Source organism: Bufo bufo, chromosome 4 (assembly GCF_905171765.1).
Source record: "Bufo bufo chromosome 4, aBufBuf1.1, whole genome shotgun sequence".
Lineage (NCBI taxonomy): Eukaryota > Metazoa > Chordata > Amphibia > Anura > Bufonidae > Bufo > Bufo bufo.
This window is the reverse complement of record NC_053392.1, coordinates 20,020,612-20,035,494: the sequence shown is the minus strand read 5'-3', so window position 1 is coordinate 20,035,494 and position 14,883 is coordinate 20,020,612. Positions and strand designations below refer to the sequence as shown.

Sequence of the window (14,883 nt, the reverse complement as noted above, 5' to 3'; positions counted from 1 at the left end):
CAGTGGTGGGTGACGTGAAGCCTGATTCTCTGCTATGACATGAAGACAGATTCTGCGCTGACGTAAGGCCAGATTCTCTGTTACGGGACCTCTCTCCTCTGCCTGGGCCTAAATGTGTGACAGTGGCCTGTTCCAGTGGTGAGTGACGTGAAGCCTGATTCTCTGCTATGACATGAAGACAGATTCTGCGCTGACATAAGGCCAGATTCTCTGTTACGGGACCTCTCTCCTCTGCCTGGGTGCCTGGGCCTAAATGTGTGACAGTGGCCTGTTCCAGTGGTGGGTGACGTGAAGCCTGATTCTCTGCTATGACATGAATACAGATTCTGCGCTGACATAAGGCCAGATTCTCTGTTACGGGACCGCTCTCCTCTGTCTGGGTGCCGGGGCCTAAATATGTGACAGTGGCCTGTTCCAGTGGTGGGTGACGTGAAGCCTGATTCTCTGCTATGACATGAAGACAGATTTTGCGCTGACATAAGGCCAGATTCTTTGTTACGGGACCTCTCTCCTCTGCCTGGGCCTAATGTGTGACAGTGGCCTGTTTCCAGTGGTGGGTGACGTGAAGCCTGATTCTCTGCTATGACATGAAGACTGATTCTGCGCTGACATAAGGCCAGATTCTCTGTTACGGGACCTCTTTCCTCTGTCTGGGTGCCGGGGCCTAAATGTGTGACAGTGGCCTGTTCCAGTGGTGGGTGACGTGAAGCCTGATTCTCTGCTATGACATGAAGACAGATTCTGCGCTGACATAAGGCCAGATTCTCTGTTACGGGACCTCTCTCCTCTGCCTGGGCCTAAATGTGTGACAGTGGCCTGTTCCAGTGGTGGGTGACGTGAAGCCTGATTCTCTGCTATGACATGAAGACTGATTCTGCGCTGACATAAGGCCAGATTCTCTGTTACGGGACCTCTCTCCTCTGCCTGGGTGCCTGGGCCTAAATGTGTGACAGTGGCCTGTTCCAGTGGTGGGTGACGTGAAGCCTGATTCTCTGCTATGACATGAAGACAGATTCTGCGCTGACATAAGGCCAGATTCTCTGTTACGGGACCGCTCTCCTCTGTCTGGGTGCCGGGGCCTAAATGTGTGACAGTGGCCTGTTCCAGTGGTGGGTGACGTGAAGCCTGATTCTCTGCTATGACATGAAGACAGATTCTGCGTGACATAAGGCCAGATTCTCTGTTACGGGACCTCTCTCCTCTGCCTGGGCCTAAATGTGTGACAGTGGCCTGTTCCAGTGGTGGGTGACGTGAAGCCTGATTCTCTGCTATGACATGAAGACTGATTCTGCGCTGACATAAGGCCAGATTCTCTGTTACGGGACCTCTTTCCTCGTCTGGGTGCCGGGGCCTAAATGTGTGACAGTGGCCTGTTCCAGTGGTGGGTGACGTGAAGCCTGATTCTCTGCTATGACATGAAGACAGATTCTGCGCTGACATAAGGCCAGATTCTCTGTTACGGGACCTCTCTCCTCTGCCTGGGCCTAAATGTGTGACAGTGGCCTGTTCCAGTGGTGGGTGACGTGAAGCCTGATTCTCTGCTATGACATGAAGACTGATTCTGCGCTGACATAAGGCCAGATTCTCTGTTACGGGACCTCTCTCCTCTGCCTGGGTGCCTGGCCTAAATGTGTGACAGTGCCTGTTCAGTGGTGGGTGACGTGAAGCTGATTCTCTGCTATGACATGAAGACAGATTCTGTGCTGACATCAAGCCAGATTCTCTGTTACGGGACCTCTCTCCTCTGACTGGGTGCCGGGGCCTAAATGTGTGACAGTGGCCTGTTCCAGTGGTGGGTGACGTGAAGCTGATTCTCTGCTATGACATGAAGACTGATTCTGCGCTGACATAAGGCCAGATTCTCTTTTACGGACCTCTCTCCTCTGTCTGGGTGCCGGGGCCTAAATGTGTGACAGTGGCCTGTTCAAGTGGTGGGTGACGTGAAGCCTGATTCTCTGCTATGACATGACAGATTCTGTGCTGACATAAGGCCAGGATTCTCTGTTACGCGACCTCTCTCCTCCTCTGCCCGGGTGGCCTGGGCCTAAAGTGTGACAGTGGGCCTGTTCCAGTGGTGGGTGACGTGAAGCCTGATTCTCTGCTATGACATGAAGACAGATTCTGTGCTGACATAAGCCAGATTCTCTGTTACGGCGACCTCTCTCCTCTGCCTGGGTGCCTGGGCCTAAATGTGTGACAGTGGCCTGTTCCAGTGGTGGGTGACGTGAAGCCTGATTCTCTGCTATGACATGAAGACAGATTCTGCGCTGACATAAGGCCAGATTCTCTGTTACGGGACCTCTCTCCTCTGCCTGGGTGCCTGGGCCTAAATGTGTGACAGTGGCCTGTTCCAGTGGTGGGTGACGTGAAGCCTGATTCTCTGCTATGACATGAATACCAGATTCTGCGCTGACATAAGGCCAGATTCTCTGTTACGGGACCCGCTCTCCTCCTTCTGGGTGCGGGCCTAAATTTGTGACAGTGGCCTGTTCAGTGTGGGTGACATGAAGCCTGATCTCTGCTATGACATGAAGACAGATTCTGCGCTGACAAAGGCCAGATTCTCTGTTACGGGACCTCCTCTCCTCTGTCTGGGTGCCGGGGCCTAAATGTGTGACAGTGGCCTGTTCCAGTGGTGGGTGACGTGAGAGCTGATTCTCTGCTATGACATGAAGACAGATTCTGCGCTGACATAAGGCCAGATTCTCTGTTTAGGGACCTCTCTCCTCTGCTGGGTGCTGGGCTAAATGTGGACAGTGGGCCTGTTCCAGTGGTGGGTGATGTGAAGCCTGATTCTCTGCTATGACATGAATACAGATTCTGCGCTGACATAAGGCCAGATTCTCTGTTACGGGACCGCTCTCCTCTGTCTGGGTGCCGGGGCCTAAATTTGTGACAGTGGCCTGTTCCAGTGGTGGGTGACGTGAAGCCTGATTCTCTGCTATGACATGAAGACAGATTCTGCGCTGACATAAGGCCAGATTCTCTGTTACGGGACCTCTCTCCTCTGTCTGGGTGCCGGGGCCTAAATGTGTGACAGTGGCCTGTTCCAGTGGTGGGTGACGTAAAGCCTGATTCTCTGCTATGACATGAAGACAGATTCTGCGCTGACATAAGGCCAGATTCTCTGTTACGGGACCTCTCTCCTCTGCCTGGGCCTAAATGTGTGACAGTGGCCTGTTCCAGTGGTGGGTGACGTGAAGCCTGATTCTCTGCTATGACATGAAGACTGATTCTGCGCTGACATAAGGCCAGATTCTCTGTTACAGGACCTCTCTCCTCTGTCTGGGGTTCCGGGCCTAAATGTGTGACAGTGGCCTGTTCCAGTGGTTGGGTGACGTGAAGCCTGATTCTCTGCTATGACATGAAGACTGAATCTGGCCTGACATAAGGCCAGATTCTCTGTTACGGGACCTCTCTCCTCTGCCTGGGCTAAATGTGTGACAGTGGCCTGTTCCAGTGGTGGGTGACGTGAAGCCTGATTCTCTGCAATGACATGAGGACAGATTCTGCGCTGACCGTAAGGCCAGATCTCCTGTTCGGACCTCTCTCCTCTGCCTGGGCCTAAATGTGTGACAGTGGGCCTGTTCCCAGTGGTGAGTGACGTGAAGCCTGATTCTCTGCTATGACCATGAAGACAGATTCTGCGCTGACATAAGGCCAGATTCTCTGTTACGGGACCTCTCTCCTCTGCCTGGTGCCTGGGCCTAAATGTGTGACAGTGGCCTGTTCCAGTGGTGGGTGACGTGAAGCCTGATCTCTCTGCTATGACATGAATACAGATTCTGCGCTGACATAAGGCCAGATTCTCTGTTACGGGACCGCTCTCCTCTGTCTGGGTGCCGGGGCCTAAATATGTGACAGTGGCCTGTTCCAGTGGTGGGTGACGTGAAGCCTGATTCTCTGCTATGACATGAAGACAGATTTTGCGCTGACATAAGGCCAGATTCTTTGTTACGGGACCTCTCTCCTCTGCCTGGGCCTAAATGTGTGACAGTGGCCTGTTCCAGTGGTGGGTGACGTGAAGCCTGATTCTCTGCTATGACATGAAGACTGATTCTGCGCTGACATAAGGCCAGATTCTCTGTTACGGGACCTCTTTCCTCTGTCTGGGTGCCGGGGCCTAAATGTGTGACAGTGGCCTGTTCCAGTGGTGGGTGACGTGAAGCCTGATTCTCTGCTATGACATGAAGACAGATTCTGCGCTGACATAAGGCCAGATTCTCTGTTACGGGACCTCTCTCCTCTGCCTGGGCCTAAATGTGTGACAGTGGCCTGTTCCAGTGGTGGGTGACGTGAAGCCTGATTCTCTGCTATGACATGAAGACTGATTCTGCGCTGACATAAGGCCAGATTCTCTGTTACGGGACCTCTCTCCTCTGCCTGGGTGCCTGGGCCTAAATGTGTGACAGTGGCCTGTTCCAGTGGTGGGTGACGTGAAGCCTGATTCTCTGCTATGACATGAAGACAGATTCTGCGCTGACATAAGGCCAGATTCTCTGTTACGGGACTGCTCTCCTCTGTCTGGGTGCCGGGGCCTAAATGTGTGACAGTGGCCTGTTCCAGTGGTGGGTGACGTGAAGCCTGATTCTCTGCTATGACATGAAGACAGATTCTGCGCTGACATAAGGCCAGATTCTTTGTTACGGGACCTCTCTCCTCTGCCTGGGCCTAAATGTGTGACAGTGGCCTGTTCCAGTGGTGGGTGACGTGAAGCCTGATTCTCTGCTATGACATGAAGACTGATTCTGCGCTGACATAAGGCCAGATTCTCTGTTACGGGACCTCTTTCCTCTGTCTGGGTGCCGGGGCCTAAATGTGTGACAGTGGCCTGTTCCAGTGGTGGGTGACGTGAAGCCTGATTCTCTGCTATGACATGAAGACAGATTCTGCGCTGACATAAGGCCAGATTCTCTGTTACGGGACCTCTCTCCTCTGCCTGGGCCTAAATGTGTGACAGTGGCCTGTTCCAGTGGTGGGTGACGTGAAGCCTGATTCTCTGCTATGACATGAAGACTGATTCTGCGCTGACATAAGGCCAGATTCTCTGTTACGGGACCTCTCTCCTCTGCCTGGGTGCCTGGGCCTAAATGTGTGACAGTGGCCTGTTCCAGTGGTGGGTGACGTGAAGCCTGATTCTCTGCTATGACATGAAGACAGATTCTGTGCTGACATCAAGCCAGATTCTCTGTTACGGGACCTCTCTCCTCTGACTGGGTGCCTGGGCCTAAATGTGTGACAGTGGCCTGTTCCAGTGGTGGGTGACGTGAAGCTTGATTCTCTGCTATGACATGAAGACTGATTCTGCGCTGACATAAGGCCAGATTCTCTTTTACGGGACCTCTCTCCTCTGTCTGGGTGCCGGGGCCTAAATGTGTGACAGTGGCCTGTTCCAGTGGTGGGTGACGTGAAGCCTGATTCTCTGCTATGACATGAAGACAGATTCTGTGCTGACATGAAGCCAGATTCTCTGCTATGGCATGAAGAGACTGATTCTGTGCTGACATGAAGCCAGATTCTTTGCTATGGCATGAAGAGACTGATTCTCTGCTGACGTGAAACCAGATTCTCTGCTATGGGACCTCTGTCCAATTGATATTGGGTCATTTTTTTTTTTTTTTTTTTATTTTGATTCATTTCCCTATCCACATTTGTTTGCAGGGGATTTACCTACATGTTGCTGCCTTTTGAAGCCCTCTAGCTCTTTCCTGGGATGTTTTACAGCCTTTTTAGTGCCGAAAAGTTCGGGTCCCCATTGACTTCAATGGGGTTCGGGACGAAGTTCGGATCGGGTTCGGATCCCGAACATTTCCGGGAAGTTCGGCCGAACTTCTCGAACCCGAACATCCAGGTGTTCGCTCAACTCTACTCTTTACTGAACAGTTCAACTATATACAGGCTTCAGACAGTTCCATATGAAGTAGATTTGGTAACAGGCAGGCTTTACATTAATGGCAGGTAGAATCCTAGCAAGATTACTCAGTGGGAATCAACTTACAGATCAGGCTGTACTTTCTGCAGAATCATGTCTGACTTTCTCCAAGGCCTGAATGCCTAATAGCTTGCTTTATCCTTGGGTAGGGAAACCTTCCTCTGGTATAAATCCACTTGCTGCAAATAAACTTCTGCCCTTCAGCTTTCTACTTGGTCAGATACAATTAGCACTGCTCTGTACTTTGCTTGATGCAGGATAACTTCAGGAGGAAACTTCTTCTCCTGGACTAACTTCTGAGCTTTGCTTACTCAGGACTTCAGGCAGGCTAGACTGAGCTACTTAGCCTCCTGGACTAGACTGAACTACTCTTTCCTGTCTGGGACTAACTATATATACTAGGGGGTTCCCTAGCTCCCTCTACAGCTTGGGAGGAGAAACTACACCCCTAACAGGCCTGGTACACAGGAAATAACATGAAAATATGCATTACAATGCAATACAAAACACAATAGCAATTTCCCACAGGAGGTGGGGGCAACATGTCCCTTAGTAGTGCCCACCCTTACGTAGTGGGACACTACATTTGCCCGCAACGCGTCAGCTTGATGATTTTTATCTTCCTATGTCCTGAGCTATAATAAAGACATTTTATATATTTTATAACGAGTGCTGATCAAATCTCTCTTTACTTATTGTGTTTCCTGGGATCCAGCCCTGTGTTCTTGCACCGTGCTACCTATGGAGGTGAGCTGATTCAAGTATTTGTACTTTTCCATATCTCATATACAGTGCAGACCAAAAGTTTGGACACACCTTCTCATTCAAAGAGTTTTCTTTATTTTCATGACTATGAAAATTGTAAATAGAAATGTTCTTCCACCACCAAAGATACAAGATGTTCCTGGCAATAATTATCAGCCAGTCATAATTACAGTGGTATGTTCATATTAAACTAAAGATTAGGAAATCCAAGATTGTGGAAGAGTATGTCTCATCCTGTATCTTCTCCTCACTTCCTTCTACATCTCTATAAATGGTTCATATCTCCATTGCTCAGCAGATATGGCACCGGTGACCGGCTCTCTCATTCTTCTCATTCTGTGCTATGCAGGAGCATTAGCAGACAACCATGACAAACCACCACAACCATCAGGTAATCCTACTAAGCATGCTGAAGAGTCACAGGGATTAGGGATGAGCAAACCCAAACTGTAAAGTCAGGGTTTGTACCGAAGTTTGGGGTTTGGGTACCTGGACCTGAACCTGAACTCGAACTTTGTCATTGAAGTCTGGGTTCAAGTTCGATGTTCGGGTGATTTTATTATTTTCCGTTATAACATGGTTATTTCGGAAAATAATAGCATTCTTAGGACAGAAGAATGCAAAACAATATGGCCATGTAGGGGTTGAACAAAAACAACTCACTTCATCCACTTGATTGTGCTACAGCAGCTTCTTCTAGCTTCACTGAACAAGACCTGCGATGTGCGCAATGACATCACTGTGCTCTCCCACCACGCATATCGCAGGTCTTTTGGGATCAAGTGGATGAGGTAAGTTTTTTAACCCCTAAAAAGCCATATTGACCATGTTATATCAGAAAATAATAAAGTTAAGTTCGGGTGTCCATTGACTTCAATGGGGTTCAGGTTCGAGGTCAAGTTCAGGTCCCGAACCTGAACTTTGACCTGAAGTTCGGCCGAAACTGGCAATCCCAAACTTCCATGGGTACGCTCATCCCTAAAAGGGATGAATAGAGAAGTGGCATTTAAATGGCATCTAATGGTTGGTTCACATATTTCAGTTGTGTCTGGCTACTTTCTTGTGCTGGATATAACTGGTGACCAGGCTGAGCTCCTGTGTGATGTCCATAGCTGCACTGAGAAATGTAGACTGCATGGGAAGAGGTCCAGTGGTGAAACTGATGCCACTAGACACAAAAAAAAGACCCCGAAGGAAGCTAAAGGGTCAGCTGTGCCATCACTTTTCCATTGAGGGCTTGTGTACTACTCTGGAAAAATGGAGTTGTCGATCGGGGTGGGGGGTGAATATATGTGAAAATGTGTAAAGTCAAATTTGAAGGATTTTTATAAACTTGGCTCAGAGCAGGGGGTTGTATAAATTACAGGAAATAATTTCACATTGATATCATATTCACAATACACATGACCACTGCTGTCAATCAATTGTCTTAGTGCTCATGCGCCACTCATGTGACTGGGATCAGAATGCAGCTCTGAAGATGGAGGACATATAAAAGGTAAGCATTGGGATTTTCCTTTAGTTTACACAGCCCCTGGCTCTGGTTCCGTTAAAATCTTGTAAATCTTTGTCATGATCTCTGTCATTGCCTCCATCTCTTCGTTGTTCTTCCTCTTCCTCTATTTCCTTTAAGTCTATTGAGCGTCACAGTCAAGAATAACATGAACAATTTTTTCTTGGCATGATCAAGACTCCACTGGTTTTCCTTGTTTTCTTCTACAACCTTAAAGGCTGTGTACATATTTGGGGGCATTATTTTTATTATTGCATTGTACGTATTTTGAGCTAAAAATTATTTTTTCAATTGGTCTTTATTAAAGAATTCTGTACAGAGCTGAGATGCTCTAGTAGCAGCTTCTGTATTTTCTCTCTTTTCCATTAGTTGGGGAGCTGGGGGACTCCTTATCTCTAATTTCTGACCTCATGAACACTCATTATAGCTCAGTCCTTATCTTACTGATAAGAATGTGAGTTAAGTAAGTGTTTATGACCTCTTAGTAGTTTAGAGATATGGGTTATTAGTAGGGATGAGCGAACCTGAACTGTAAAGTTCGGGTTCATACTGAACATAGAGGTTTCGGACACCCGAACACTAACTTTGTCATGGAAGTCAGTGTTTGGGTTTGGTGTTAGGATGCTGAATAAAGTTTGTTGAAATCAACAAGCTATTTAGGCTGTGGGCACTTCAAAGCCATCACCTAGTATTGCAGCACATGACCCGGTCTGTATAAATGCTGGATCACGCGTGGCATGCCATTCTGATCTAACTCATGTAGGGGCAGGAGGCAGCTAGAGTGAGGGACAGTGGTGCAGTCTGCAATGAGGTTCTGGGTTCAGTCTAAAATAAGGCTCAGCACCCCTGACGGAAATACTATTGTTCATCTAGCTGTTAGAGTTAGGGCTGATGTCTGACCTATAGCTATTTCTTGGGGTGAAATACATCTCTTTTGCATCCATGACACATAAATATGGTTGGTTCAAGATTGTTATTTTTTATTTGTATGTATTTTATGTCATTTTAAGTCATTTCCCTATCCACATTTGTTTGCAGGGCAATTGTCCTGCTCTTAGGCCCACTTTAGAGCCTTTTGCAGCCCTCTAGCCCTTTTTATGACTTCTTTACAGCCAAAGTTCGTTGAGGTTCATTGTTCGGGGTCAAGTTCGGAACCTGAATCGAACTTTGAAACGAAGTTCGCCCAAACCCATCGAACCCGGATATCCAGCCCTCCGCTGATCCCTAAACACCAGCATTGAAAAGATCTTTTTATTCCCCTCCATATACAGAGTGTGTCATTGCTCAGAACTAGTGCACTTGATGGCCCCATGTACAATCCAAGAGAAGAGAAAGTCAGTGAATTACATGTATATTCAACCAGCACTTTCATAGTAGGGTGAGGGTTCAGTGGTTGTTGGAAGCCACATAGACAAAGCTATGGGGTGTCTACTGTCCTAAATGTAAACAGCATAATCTTCAGGTTTTGGTTTTATGGTTATAGTTAGGATCCTTCGGGAGGAGACAGTTCTGTCCATAGAAGGAGAAGAGACAACCTGACCAGCATGCTGATACCTGATATTTCTTACTTTTTGAACCTGGTTGATATGAGGTCCGTAACTGTGTGAAAAGCTTGTGACACATCAAAATCTATAATTACAGAGAAACCAGGAGAATGCCCACCATCTCCACAAATATTTTGTATTCGAACTCCTCCGGATCAGTGCGCCTCAGACACAGAATGTATAGGAAACCAGAAGTGCTGCAGGCACGGATGCAATAAAAGTTGCATGGTTCCCATCATTGGTGAGTACAGTAGAAACCAAACTCAACAAGTAGATGGAGCAGATTATTAGACAGGATTTGGCACCTGGTGCAGGAATCTGACAGAGCGGTGGGTAACTGACCAGCTCCACCTGATCTGCCAAAACCTGCTTTCACACAAACACATCTCAGAGGTCTATTCTGCTTCACTGGTGTCATCATATGATAGCTCCACAAGGTTCTCTGTGCTCCAGAGCTGCACTCACTATTCTGCTGGTGCAGTCAATGTGTACATACATTCATTACTTATCCTGTACTGATCCTGAGTTACATCCTGTATTATCCCCAGAGCTGTACTCACTATTCTGCTGGTGGAGTCACTGTGTATAAATTACATTACTTATCCTGTACTGATCCTGAGTTACATCCTTTATTATACTCCAGAGCTGCACTCACTATTCTGCTGGTGCAGTCACTGTGTACATACATTACATTACTTATCCTGTACTGATCCTGAGTTACATCCTGTAATTATTCCAGAGCTGCACTCACTATTCTGCTGGTGCAGTCACTGTGTACATACATTACATTACTTATCCTGTTCTGATCCTGAGTTACATCCTGTATTATACTCCAGAGCTGTACTCACTATTCTGCTGGTGGAGTCACTGTGTACATACATTACTTATCCTGTACTGATCCTGAGTTACATCCTGTATTATACTCCAGAGCTGCACTCACTATTCTGCTGGTGCAGTCACTGTGTACATACATTACTTATCCTGTACTGATCCTGAGTTACATCCTGTATTATCCTCCAGAGCTGCACTCACTATTCTGCTGGTGCAGTCACTGTGTACATACAAGTACATTACTTATCCTGTACTGATCCTGAGTTACATCCTGTATTATCCTCCAGAGCTGCACTCACTATTATTCTGGTGCAGTCACTGTGTATACATTACATTACTTATCCTGTACTGATCCTGAGTTACATCCTGTATTATACTCCAGAGCTGCACTCACTATTCTGCTGGTGCAGTCACTGTGTACATACATTACATTACTTATCCTGTACTGATCCTGAGTTACATCCTGTATTATCCTCCAGAGCTGCACTCACTATTCTGCTGGTGCAGTCACTGTGTACATCACATTACTTATCCTACTGATCCTGAGTTACATCCTGTATTATACTCCAGAGCTGCGCTCACTATTCTGCCATTATCTTGATATCTCTTCATTGATGTTGCTCTTCCAGTCACTCAGGATATGTAGTGTCGTTACTTTGGGACTTTCTATAGTACATGGAAATCTAATTAAATGACAATTTTTTTCTCCAGAGAAGCCCGGGATGCCCACCTAATGTTTATGCCCAATACAACCTGGTCCATGTAGTGGACAGTGATTGTACAGGAAAACTGAAATGCTGCATCAAAACTTGTAGCCCACAGTGCATCAAAGTGTAATAAGTGATGTGCGGCCGGCTGGATGCATCTCCGTCCCTCACAGCGGAGGACACATCGCTCATCAGCCTCAGTAATTCTCTCTTCTCGCGGCTTTTCCTTCTCTAGTTGCAGATAATCCTGGAGGTGACAGCGGTGAAGACACTCAGGGCCGGATCCGCTGCCCCAGGTGCTAAGTCTGAATACACCCCCATTAAAGGCAGATTTCTCCTCCTTCTCAGCGATCATAGTGACATTTATCAATGTAATAAAGCAGAAGATGAAAAATGAGACTGAGATGTATCATTGACCGTCCATTGTGATGCATTACATTATTACTGGTGGCCGAGAAATGTAATTCCTGCTGATTGACCCTGACATTAGACCCTGCAGTCTAGAGCAGGACGAGGTCCTGGTGGTCAGAGGTGAGGACTGAAGCTTAGGGTGTGGACTGGCTCCACCTCTAGCACGTTGTAGTCAGTTTAAGCTGGGAGATAGGAAGGAAGAGGGAGCAGAAACCATGTACTACTCTCTCCAGGCCCCAGTGTCAGTGACTCATAGATAAAAAAACGAGCAAACACCAATATTGCAGACATTGTCATTGATAAATTTGTCTAGTTGGAGTTGACGGGGTGACAGCCAGTGGGATTTTTATTGCTTGATGTTATTTATCAAGTGATCGGCTGTTTGGCTGCTCTTGACAAGATTAATTAGCTCCAACACCGTGTGGCAACATTGGACTTCACACAAATTATAGAATGGGAGCGATGCCTTTCCTTGCTGCTGTTGGGGAAGGGATGATGTCTATAGAGCAGGAGCTTAAGGAGGCAAATAGGTGCCTGGGGTGATATGCTGCCTAGCTGCTGCAAAAAAAACGTTGACCTAGTGGACTATTAAAGACATGTACTGTACCTGCCCATAACAGCTGCTCGAGGTGTCCACCATGGTGTGCTCCCTGCAAAACAGGAACAATTGCAAAGAGCGGCCCACTTTCTCCACCACGTTCTGCACCGAGAGTACCAAGCAGCCTTGGCTTTTTGGGAGAAACAATGTCAGCTAGTTATGTTCCAGATAGGTGGCGCCAACGCCATCAGCTCCCTGAAAGCAGTGAGTGCATGCCGGGAAGCTCACCCGGTGACAATTTAGCTTGCATACCATCGGTTTGCATCATTATTTGCTATAGCAGTTCTAGCATGTCTTTAGGAGGTTCTGGACTGATGTTGCCTCTGCCATCCTCCTCTGATATTTCACCTCCTCAGCATCCCGATACAACTCACAGGTTCTGTCCAATGCAAAATCATCAGAGTCCTCACCCTCCCCGCACTCTCAAAAACTGTGATACTATGTTGGGCTTTTTGGTTCCCCTCCTGTCTCCCTGCTATATACACTGAATTGCTTAGGGTGCCACTGTCACTATCACTACCCCAACCACCACCACATTGGCAACAGGTGCCACTTCTACCACCACTAGCACAGCTATGCTCCCTGAACCTCGTCCTCAAGGAAGTCCAAACTCTGACTGCTCTACACTAGTCATCAACAGGGAGACACTCTTGTCTATCTGCCATAGTGTGTAGTCTTGTGTAGAGATGGTACCATTCTAAAAGGGTCAATGTAGACAGAAATAATGTACTGTAACTGAAAGGCTTCTCTGGGGCTGCATGGAGGAGGAGGAGGAAGAATGCAGTGACTCTTGGCTCCAAGGCTTGGTGTCAGACTCAGAGGTGACCTGCAGTTATTCCTGCGGTGACTGAGAGGAGGAGTGAGCCATCCGTTTACAGATTTTGGAAGCCCTCTCGCCTACTACACTGCTGCTATCTGGGTGGCTGATGCTACTATTATTCACATTATGACTGTAGAAAGATGAGACCTAAGTATTTTCCTTTGCACTCCTACGTTTTCCAGATATTTTGAGTTGTAATGAAAACTCACAATATTTCTACAAGAAAAGTCTCAGGATTAATACAGTCACACAAATTATTGAGTGGTGGTAGCATTAAAATTTCGTGTTTTTTCAGTAATTTGGAAATAAATTAGAGTTAAAAAAAACAAAAAAAAAAAAAAAACATAATAGCTGTCTAACTGATCATATGAAAAATATGTTTTTCCTGCAGGTGGTTGGTTTTGTAATGTAGAACTGCTAAAAAGAGATTATGTAGCAATTGCATCATTATATCATCACTGTTCCCCAGCCCCTCACTCGCTCAACGCATTTCCTGATCAAAGTCCCTGGTTCATTATTATTTCTTTCTATTCTTTCCACACTGTCTATATACTGTCTAAGATTGTTTTCTGTTAGACACTAGCGTTGGGCGCGAATATTCAAATTGCGATTTTTAATCGCGAATATCGCCACTTCGAGAATTCGCGAATATTTCGAATATAGCGCTATATATTCGTATTTGCGAATAGTGTTGATAGCAAATATTCTAATCGCAAATTTATCGCAAATTTATTAGCAACATCCCTAGCAACCAATAGGAAAGTTGCCTACCTCTTAGTGTTGATGGCGAATATTGTAATCGCAATTTTTTATCGCGAATATATTACATTGCCGATTTACGCAATCAAGAAAATAATGACTGGAGATAACGAATTCTAGAATTTGCGAATTTATGGCGAATATTAGGCCAAAAATTTGTGAAATATCGAATTTGAATATTGTCTATGCTGCTCATCACTATTAGACACTAAATAGACCCATCGTCATTAACAGCTCCACAAATATTGATGTTCTGCTCCTTCTACAGGGCAATCCCCCCCCCCCCTGCCTGGTGCCTCAATGCTTGACTGATGAGGCTGTTTTTCAGCCTCTGAGCAAATCAGGACAAGCCCTCATCCCTCGTTCTCTCCCATGTGAGCATCCTTCCTCCTCCTGCTTCATGGTTTTGGCTGTTTGCTGTTTTACTCAATTTGTCAGAAGCAAACCCGAAAAGCTTCAGGTTAGTTTTGTGGACAATTTTTAGCGAAAATTCTGTTTGTTACAATTTGATTAGTTTATCTCTATAAATGTACCACAAGGGATCAGGACAGTTCAGCACTCAAAAGACTAAAGCTACCAACAGATGGTTCTAGTGAATCATAATGAGTCCCGACATAGAAACTTAGGGGGTCATTTAATAGGACCGTCGTTTTAGAGGCTGATCTTAAAAACACCTATATCTGGTGGTGGATCCGCCGAAGTTATGAAGAGATGCCGGTGCCGCATCCAGCAACTGTCTCAATATAAGACTGCTTCTTTGCTTGATTAAAGTTAGACCATTTTCTATCCCTAAAACAGGTCTAGAAAATGATGAATGAGACGGGTCTGCTGGCATGTCCCTTTCCCTGCCCACACCACGTCCATTTTTTGTATGCCTAGCATTAATGGGGATAAGTTGCAGATAGTCATGCACATAACCTTTGCATCCCAATCTGTGCCAGAAATGCACCAAACATAGGTGTATTTCTGATAGTAAATGACCCCCTTGGTGCACAACATGTGT

The 14,883-nt window shown here is 46.5% G+C and overlaps 1 protein-coding gene across 1 annotated transcript in view; it reads left to right on the top strand.

The window, feature by feature from the left end:
* The first annotated feature begins 6,972 nt into the window (after nt 1–6,972).
* The window catches only part of LOC120997030 (auswaprin-a-like), a 133,959-nt gene continuing 126,048 nt past the window's right edge, over nt 6,973–14,883 (top strand). Inside the window, exon 1 of the transcript XR_005778040.1 lies at nt 6,973–7,088. The gene's annotated coding sequence lies outside the window, so the exon portion shown is untranslated. The remainder of the gene's footprint in view (nt 7,089–14,883) is intronic.